This window comes from Podarcis bocagei, assembly GCF_964188305.1.
Source record: "Podarcis bocagei genome assembly, chromosome: 2".
In the NCBI taxonomy this organism is placed as follows: domain Eukaryota; kingdom Metazoa; phylum Chordata; class Lepidosauria; order Squamata; family Lacertidae; genus Podarcis; species Podarcis bocagei.
This window is the reverse complement of record NC_138126.1, coordinates 101,582,216-101,592,463: the sequence shown is the minus strand read 5'-3', so window position 1 is coordinate 101,592,463 and position 10,248 is coordinate 101,582,216. Positions and strand designations below refer to the sequence as shown.

Genomic DNA, 10,248 nt, shown 5'->3' with positions numbered 1-10,248 from the left:
GCCGGATCTGGCCCAATCGCCTTCTAAATCGAGCCTGCGGATGGTCCGCAAATCAGCGTGTTTTTACATGAGTAGAATGTGTGCTTTTATTTAAAAGGCATCTCTGGGTTATTTGTGGGGCATAGGAATTCGTTCATTTTTATTTTTATTTTCAAAATATAGTCCGGCCCCCCACAAGGTCTGAGGGACAGTGGACCAGCCCCCTGCTGAAAAGGTTTGCTGACCCCTGCTTTAGACAGTTGAAGAAGGCTATCATATCTCTTTTCCAGGTTAAACAACTTATTGTAGCCAACAAAAGGCTTGTAGCCAACAGAAGGCTTCAAAGGAAGCTGATTATGGTGTGGGAAATGATCACAGCCAGGAAAGGGAGAATTAACATCCCCCATTTAAAAAAAAACCCCACAACCCTGTCCCACCATTCCTCAAAACCTAATTTTGAGGCAGAACAAGGAGGATGGGGTCCTGGGAGTGCATAGGGGCCCACAGGCACTATGTTGACAACCCTGCTTTCGCTTTCACTCATTGCGAAGGTGCTCACACCCAGGGGGCTTCTGCATTTTCTGTGTCTGCCTTCCTGCACTCCCATGGGCTCCTGAAGGCAGACTTGTTTAGATAAACACTTCCCTAGTATTCTCAGCTGAACCTGCTGTTTAATTGTTGTTTAAACTGTTTCACTGTTTTAATGGGTTTGTTTATTACACATTTTAATTATGGATGTTTCAATGTTGTGATGAAGCTGTTTTACTATGTATTTTTAATAATAGCTAGCTGCATTTTTATGATCAGTTTTATACTTGCTCGGTTTTATACTTGCTTTTGGATTTTTTTTTTACCTGTTTCTGCACTGCCTTTGTATTTCTTCTGGAAATAAAAGGAGGCATATAAATTATATTGCTATTGTTGTGATGGCAGTGGTTTACCTCAACCAAGCCCACTTCTTCAAGGTCTTTGTATTCATCAACAAAGCCCCATGCAACTGGATATCTGAGAGAATGAGCTTTGAGGTAACACAGCACAAACCCTGTTCCTCTTTCAGGAAAGAATTTAGCTGTTAACGGGTTTGCTTGATCAATAACTGACTTTTGTTGAGGGCAGGAAACCAAGCAGAAAGAAAGCCCACAGGAAACGGGTAACAGTTCAGTTAGTTGCCCACCACTGCAAAACTTAATGTAATGCAGATGAAATGGTGTGCTGTTTTTTTGTTTTTTTTAAAGTACCTTAAGCACTTTGGGACATGTTCACTGAATGCTGCTGGAATACCCCAAAGGATATTTTCCAATCAGAAGCATCCCAGACCCTGAGATTCCAGGGACCAAACCTGAGACATAGTGGAGGCCCCTGATGATGTCACAGGGGCAGATCCTGGAGACAAAGGTTAATTGGGAGAGCGGAGCAGAGGAGGACAGAACCCACCGTCCACTAAATGTCTGTGCTATAATTTGCAGCCAGCCCTGCCACTCCCAAACTGAAGCTTGCAAACTGCATATGCAGTCTTTTAAATTTTTTTATCTTTTAAAAATATTATTAAGGACACTGTCACCCACCTGGAGATTCAGGCCCTTCACTCACTACCTGGAGGTGAACTTGGAGACTTCAAGTCAGACCTCGAGGTCCAGCAACCATACCTTCAACAGACCTGACTTCACCTGCTTATACCGTAGTTTTTGCTCTATAAGACTCACTTTTTCCCTCCTAAAAAGTAAGGGGAAATGTGTGTGCATCTTATGGAGTGAATGCAGGCTGCACAACTATCACAGAAGCCAGAACAGCAAGAGGGATTGCTGCTTTCACTGTGCAGTGATCCCTCTTGCTGTTCTGGCTTCTGAGATTCAGCATTTTTTTTTTTCTTGTTTTCCTCCTCCAAAAACTAGGTGCGTCTTGTGGTCTGGTGCGTCTTATAGAGCGAAAAATACAGTATATAACTGCCTTGGTTCAGCTTGGAGGCATAAATGTGCAGGAACAGGCTTACATGTGGCTCTCTGTAACTGGATGATTATGCAACGACTCCCATGTGGCAAACCATCTCCTCACATCCTGACCCTCACTTGCACTGTCCTTTGTCTAGTTGTCAGGATTGTGGGCAAGATCCAGTCAGAAGAATTGTCAACAGCACCAATTAATTAGAAAGAATGAGAAGCCGGTTTCAATCCCTTCATCCCCCAAACGGATAATTGATCCTAGCTCTACTTACTTGAATAGACTCAGGGCTTTGTTTTTTGTGTGACAGTACTCACTGGCATAGAATATTGGCACTTATTTTTTTGCTGCCCATGGCAGCCATTTTGTGCTGCCGCCCACAGTACTTTTAGCTTACCAGCATTCATTCCCCCCACCAAAAGCACTCCAAAGACTACTTGATTTGGATTATCTCACACATGAGCCTGGATTGGCGCTAAAATATACTGTAATGATTTTACATTTATATTCTGAATTGCCTTGGGTGACTGGATAATCTGGAAAGGCTATCAGTTTAAAAATAATAAGTTGCAATATGCTAGCCTTGGCAAAGAGAAGGTGATGTGATGACAAGAGTGATGTTCTTCCAGCAAACAACTTACGGAAGGCTAAAAATGGGATGCTAAAACTGGACACCCTGATATCTAAACTACTCATTAATATGTATCCTCCTGATGTTGTTCAACTTGCATCAGCTGCAGTCAGCATGGCCAATGGTCAGGGATAATGGGAGTTATAGCACAGCAACATCTGGAGGATCCCCACATTTGCTAACCTAATAACAAGAGCATTGTAAATGGCAGTGAGATACAACTTGTTATATTCTGGTTTTCTTCTGCCATACATGATACACTAGAGATCTCTGAATGCACGCTTGGCCTAGGAATATATTCTGCATATTATAGCACTCAAAGGCTTGCAACAGATTATGCTAAACACTGTGTTTTATTTCCTGGCAGAGCAATAATTGAGAGGGCAACAAAAGGATACTGTTAGCCAAAGATTTTTTCCCCTTTATCTCAGCAGTTAATCTGACATTTTTTTTATTGCTTGCGTTTGGGTTGTCCTGTCCATATACGCCACCAGAGAAAAGTACCTCCTGTTCCTAATTAGTGAATGCCAACCTAATGAGCGTTGCCAAGCATCAGAAAATTGCTTTATTTATTCATGCATTCGTCTATTGTATTTATGCCTGAGCATATAGCCCAGTTGGGCTCTCAGTGCAGCTTACAACAAAGACAGTTGTAAAACTAATCTAACAGGCAGAATTTAAAATCAATCCTAAATCAATAGTTGAAATACTATTTTGGATACAATAAATAATAACTTTAGGTTTGGTATCAGGGATTTTTGCCAGATTAACCAGATATTTTTGAACTAGGCCATGTATCCACAGCAGTAACCAGAGGAGGGATGATCACTGGGAGGAGTGTAAAAAGAAGAAACTCCATGTTACACTTGCATCAGCATAACTGGACACCTTCATCTGCCCCTGCTGCAACAAAATATGTCTCTCCCATATCAGTCTCTACAGCCACAGCAGGTGCTGTAACTCTCCAACCGTTTGACTTCACCCATGAAGGTGCACTCTTCCATTGTCTCCTGTGACACACAGATGCCAACTCCCCATCTGCCTGCCATGATCCCATAACCTGATCCACCCTACTGTCTCCCCAGTTGTACTATACCAGGCACATCCAACTCCCAAGAGACTCTACTCACATTATAAAAATACTGGCTGTGATCTGCCCCCATTGTTATCAACAGGCAAAGTTGTTGAGCTTTTTTAAGGGAGCCAAAGCATTTGGGGGGGGGGAGATCTGTCGCAATCTACCACAGACATCCAGTGATCTACTGGTAGATTGTGATCTACCTGTTGGACATGCCTGGTTACTATACCAAAGCACACAAAGCTGCAGCCCTGGCCCAGCAAAAGTTACCAAGCTCCACTGCCTGAGCCCACTCTGTCTCTGCTCACTTACTTGCTCAAGTATTTATTAAAAAACACAAACTTACGGTCCTGGCCCTTATTTACTAGCAGCTGTCACACAGCTAAAGAGTTTCAGCAGGAGTAGCTGTATCAGTCTGTCACAGCAAAGAAGACAAAGAGTCTTGTTGTGGCACCTTAAGGATTAAGTATAACACAAGCTTTTCCATGTATCTGATGAAGTAAGCACATAGAATCATAGAACCAGGGAGTTGGAAGCGACTCCAAGAGTCATCTAGTCCACACCTCTGCAATGCAGGAATCTCAACGAAAGCGTCCATGACAAATAGCCAGACTATGAGACTTTATTCTGAGATAGCATTTGTTGTTAAATGGCCACAGGACTTTGGGGGCATTCAGATTGGTGAGGGTGCTTGGGGTGCAATAGAAAGCTTTCGTCTTCTTTGCTCTTTCCAACTAAAATTGATGATGACATCTTGTGTTGGCCCCTTAACCTTTGTCTGCTGGAATGCCAGGAAAAACCAATGGCCCAGTTCACACGTAACGCTAAACCATGGTTTATTTAACAATCCATGGCGTAACCATGAGTTGTCCCACAGACAAACAAGCCATGGCTTGTCCTCCAAAGTTTGTTTTGTTTTCCAGCTGCTCTTGCTTTATGCCTGTGTGGCCTGGTGAGTGAAGTGGAATGGTAAAACAAAACATGGTTAAGGAAGGGTGCTGGGTTCACATATAAAGCCAAGCCACAGTGAAAACACACCAAGCTTTGTAAAGCAAAAACCAACCAACCAACCATGGCTTCAGGTTGTGATTGGCTGATAGTAAACAAACCATAGTTAAGCTGCTGGGCAGGGTTCACATATTCTTTTGAACCATGGTTTAGTGTTGTGTGTGAACGAAACTATACAAGCCACATCAAACACAGCTACCTTCAGAGTAAACGTTTGTTGAACCTAGGAACAACATTATGTGAAGCTGTAATGGCATTGCTCTGGCTCAAGTTTAGACCAGTAGCCCTGCTGAGTCACGGGATACTTGGGAGATTGACAATGTCTCATGTGTAGAGAAGGGGCTGTTATGGGACAGAACATTCACACACTCACATTCATACATATATTAATAGAGAGCTGTGACTCAAATGCATATGTGTGTGGAATTGCAGGCTGTTGTGTGCAGTCAACACCCCCTTGCATTTATCATTGATGAGTTTCTTCTGGCACAGTGTCCTCAGAATGGCAGGCACCTTCTGGAGATCATTATGACTTCCAACTGCTAGTCAGAAAGCAGCAGGTAGAAGATTTGGCCACAGAATCAGTTTCACCTGTGATGTAGTACTTCACCTGTGATGTAGAGACCAGGAAGCTCCGCATGGTAAAGAAGGCAAGCGACAGTAGCAATTTTATCCATGGGAGAGGTTTCGGGAAACTGATTCTGTGGCCAAATCTACTACCCGTTGCTTTCTGATTAGCAGTGGAAAGACATAATGATCTCCCAGAAGGTGCTTGCTACTCTGAGGACACCGTGCCAGAAGAAACTCATCACTGATAAACGCAAGGGGGTGTTGATTGCAAGCAACAGCCTGAAATTCCAGGCACATGTCTGCATTTCTTTTTTGGAGTCCTAGCTCTGGCTTCCTTCCTCCCAAGAGGTCAGGATACCATACATGGTCCTGCCCCGCCCCCCTGCGACATGCAGAGCAAGTAACTCAAGACAGCCAAGCCACACATGATGTGAGTCTTATGATCAAGGAGTTATTCCCCTCCCCCAATTATTTTTCATCAAGGAATTAAACATATACAGTGGTACCTCTAGATGCAAACGGGATCCGTTCCGGAGCCCCGTTCACATCTAGAAGCAAACGTAATCGGCGACAGCACGTCTGCGCACGTGTGCGTCGCTTTTCACCGCTTCTGCACATGCGTGTGATGTCATTTTAAGCATCTGTGCATGCGGAAGCAGCAAAATCCGGAAGTAACGCGCTCCGTTACTTCTGGGTTGCCATGGAGCGCAACTCGAATGCGCTCATCCCGAAGCACATTCACCCCAAGGTATGACTGTAAAAGCTTTCAGGGGAAAACCTTCAGTTTCACCGGAATCACCCTCCCATTTCTGTGCTGCTCACCCAACAGTCACTCCCCTTCCCTTGCTGACCCTCTGTGCTGTAGCCCCCTCCCTCTTTTTCCCTAGGCACAACGTACCACAGCCACCTACCATTTTAGTATGCCCAGAGTCCTGGTCAAATTAACACCCTGAGTGGCTGGATCTCAACCGCATTGTGCTTTGCAGTGTGCCACCCAACAAGTAAATTTTCATTTATTAAAAAAGGAAGTTTTAAAAAAATCAGAGCAAGGCAGAAGGGAACAAGCAGATGGCTTTCATTTTGGGGGAAACCAGCCTCATATAACCAACATGCTTAAGTCTAATTAATGCATGGAGGGGTTGGGACCATAGAGTAAGCTGCCCTCCCAAGCTTAGTTCGCTTTGGGAGGCACTAGCTAATCAAGCCTATTGTTCACCCAGCTCCCCTCAGTCTACCAGAGAAAGTCAAGATGTGAAGAAGCTAAGCTGGTTGCTCCAGCTTACTTGCATGGCTATCACAAGCCGTTCTTCTGTTCCTATACCAATAATTTAGGAACTTTCGCCACTTTGGAACTAAGCTACGTTTTACTGCCTATGCAACCTACCTGTCTGATGTATGGAAAAGCACATGAACCTGACCTTGGAGACTTTGTAAGTAAACCATTTTTAACTTACTAAATGTGTGGTCTTTTCCTATGCCGGGGGAAGAATCAGGCTTTTTACCAAAGCACCCTAGCTCAGCTGAAGGAGCACTTTGACATGAAGGATCTTGGTGAGGTATCCAACTATCTTTCTCTGCAGGTGGAGAAGGACCAAGCAGGTAATTTTCTGGTACATCAAACACAGAAAATTGCTGATGTATTAACCAGGTTGAATTTGGTTGATGCAAACCCAGCAGACACACCGATGGTGACAGGTTACCAGGTAGACAGTACTGCTGAAGCGTTTTCTGACACAACGCTGTACAGATGCATTCTAGGCAAACTGAATTTCATTGCCAGGTGTTCAAGACCTGACATAGCTGTAAGCTGTAATCTGCTTAGCAGACATGCCAACAATCCTACGGTTCAGGATTAGAAAGCTCTGAAGCGCAGAAGAGCATAATTTACAGACTTTATTTAGCGTTGTACAGAACAAAGGAAAACATGACCGTTCTGTGTCAGCATCTCTGACCAACTGAAATCGAAAGGAATATCAGAACATAAACATCCTGTGAACAGGACATGCGCAGACTCTGTGACTCTCAAAGCCTGCTCCCTTTTAAGGTGGAACGGAAATATCCCAACAGAGGGGCCTATAGTGGAACTCACTTGGAAATACATATTCTAAAGGTCTAACGGTTTATATTTCTACACTTTACTTTGCCTCATAATTTGTGAGTTTAAATCTCTGCTGGGGTTCTCTCACCAAAGTGTACTTGCCCCAAACTTAGATCTTGGCATCCAGGTGTTCTCCCTTTTTATATACCTATTCTTTCATTGCACCAACATTTATTACATATGCAAACAAGTCGGAACATGGATACACCCTACCTTCATCACATTGCACATTACTGAAGGATGATTTGGGCTGAACATTGGGGCTCCTTGCAGGAGCGAATTGGGGCTGCTGGATCAGACATTGCAAAGCTCTGCTGTACTCCTGATTCTCTTCTCGTTGCAGTTGTTATTTTTTGGTAAAATAAAAATACGAATTTAACACGTTTAAAAAGCAGGGGGAGAGATAGGAGATCCAGGGCCTGGTGCAAAAGACCAGAACTTGGGCCACACCTAACAATGCCAGTGAGAGACAGTGACTGGTCCAGGGCCACATAGTTGAACAGCTTTGCGCTATGCTGTAAGTCAAGCACTGGAGAAATAACTGAATGTCGAATTTGAGAGAAATGCTGTTAACATAAAACGTCACCTGGTTTGCAAATGAGATGCCACTAATTGGCATCTAGCTTTGCAGGGCGAAATGAACCCTTAGGCTGTAAGCTAACCAGGCATGCAAGATTCCCGTGTCACCATCGTGCACTGCAAATAGATGCACTTCAGTCAATTTTTCCTTCTTCTTTATTTAACGGTATTAGTACTCCTTTGAAAAAAAGAGGGGGGGAGTGAGGGGAAGCAGTTCCCTTCTACCTATATAAACAGCAGTTTCCATTGTGATGCAAATACATATCCGTTGGAAAGTAGACCAAAAAGTTTCAAAAGTAAATGCCACAAGAGTCTGCGCCTTGAAATCAGTAGAGCAGCTGCTTCGCGTCATCGCGTTTCTTTGGCGAGAGGTAATTTGCCGCCGCTTGAATACCAACGCTGTTCTTCAGCGGCCTCTGGCGGCTACCTAGGAAACAACAGTGTTTATACAAAGACTGGCGTGACTTTTACTGTCCTGTTGTAAGGAGAACCAAAAGGACTGTGTTTGACGTAGGGCTTTTAAAGAGTAGCAACTGGCCTAGGATTTAGCATAAGTTTGATCTTCTCATCCACAACTACTACACACATACTAGAACACTGCTACAAACTTGGTTCATTAGCATCTGTGGACAAAATTCTTCTATGGAGAAACACTGAATAATTAAATCGTGATGTAGTACTTTGCTTCTCCTTTCAAGCATAAATATATGGTTATATGAGCTAAGTCCTTGCTGCTGTCCCGATACAGTCAAGGAACACAAGCCTCAGGCTTTCCTACATTTAAAATGACTGTGTGATACTGAATGTTCATATATACACCTTGCCCCCGCTCACTGCAACATTAGCTCAATTCCTATCAAAGAATTTCACATGCAGCAAGATTGATCAGGGGGACAAGGCTGCTCCATGGAAAAGGGAATATATAGCAGAAAACCAATCGAAAATGATTAGATGACCAGCAATAACTGGAGGATCCCCACATTTGCTAACCCTATAACAAGAGCATTGTAAATGGCAGTGAGAGAAAACTTGTTATGCTTGTTACGGTATATTTTTATGTTTGTATTTTTAAGTTCTCTGTATTCTGGTGTGTTTCAACGCCAACCAAAAAGTTGTGGTATCTTGGACTAACAAACTGCTTGGGCACTTCTGTAACTGTTAGGAAGCCAAGATTTGTTAGTCCAAGACACCACAACTTTTTGGTTGCTGTTGAAACAAACCAGAATACAGAGAACTTAAAAATACAAACATAAAAAAAAGAGTACAGATGATTCCATCATGAGACAAGGTAAAGAGAAAACATTCTATTTGGGAAAAGAACGTCTAAGGTATGGGAAAGGAAAAAAGCGAAATAAATAGAAAGGCTCAGTTTTGAGCGAAGGTGACAAATGTTTGAGTAAAAACAAAACCGTTGTATTATTGTCATAACGGTATCAAAATGGAATTGTATTTTGATGGAATGCGCCAGCTATACGATTGTCCTGCCACATAAGTCAGAAACAGCCACTAAATGGCAGCAGACTCCTGCAGGTCAGTGTCACCCCAGTAATGCACAAAATGATGGGTTCATTTTTCAGAAATGGTGATACATAAAACCTATTGGAACAAACTATCCCAATAAAAAGTAGAAACATTATTCCATCTTGGGATATAACAAAGTGGGCAGCAACCAAGAGATAAAGCACCAAGAGTTTACAAGTAGTATCAGTGTTTTCGTTAACAAATGTTTACAAAAAAATAGCTTTGGATCTAGTGACGCCTCTCATCCCATCATGAGGCTTATTTCCCTTATAGACATAGTGGCATTTCCACCACATGTGCCAGTAAGTCCTCTTTTGGGTACAGCCATGCCTATAAAAGAGTGGTGATTGCTTGTGTTATGCAGGCCAGACAGACTGGGATCAAAACATACTGGTGGACCGCTTTCTGAGTTTTCTCGTAACACAAAAGGTCCGAAGGACACAAAATTGGCACCATTTGAGAAGATTCACTTTTTATCTTTAAGAACTGACTCCAACCCATTTCAATTTTTCAAAGGGGAAAAACAGAGTCAAGAAATAAAAGTATGCATTACTAAGACTAGGTCTTTGGCATTACCCAGGGATGCCACAGCTTCAGGTCTTGAAAGCTTTTTATCTCCACCTCTTAAAACAGGTTGCAGATTTTCTCTTCCAAGAGAACTGCTGTGTGTTCTAAATCTAGAGAGTTCTCTCCCGCATTGTTTCTTTGTTCTTCCACCTGTCAGTTGGATGATTCACCAAAGAACACTATGGACCTGTTTAATCAGCAAGAGTTGAGAGCAAATACACTATGTGCATTACAACATGGGAACAGAACTTGCGCAGTGGGCTTGCTATCTGTAGGCAA

General features: G+C 43.0%; 1 long non-coding RNA gene across 1 annotated transcript in view; it reads left to right on the top strand.

Moving 5' to 3' along the window:
• The first annotated feature begins 1,846 nt into the window (after window positions 1-1,846).
• LOC308582081 overlaps window positions 1,847-10,248 on the top strand; it is a 46,366-nt gene continuing 37,964 nt past the window's right edge. Inside the window, exon 1 of the long non-coding RNA XR_014005480.1 lies at window positions 1,847-1,914. This is a non-coding gene — a long non-coding RNA (uncharacterized lncRNA). The remainder of the gene's footprint in view (window positions 1,915-10,248) is intronic.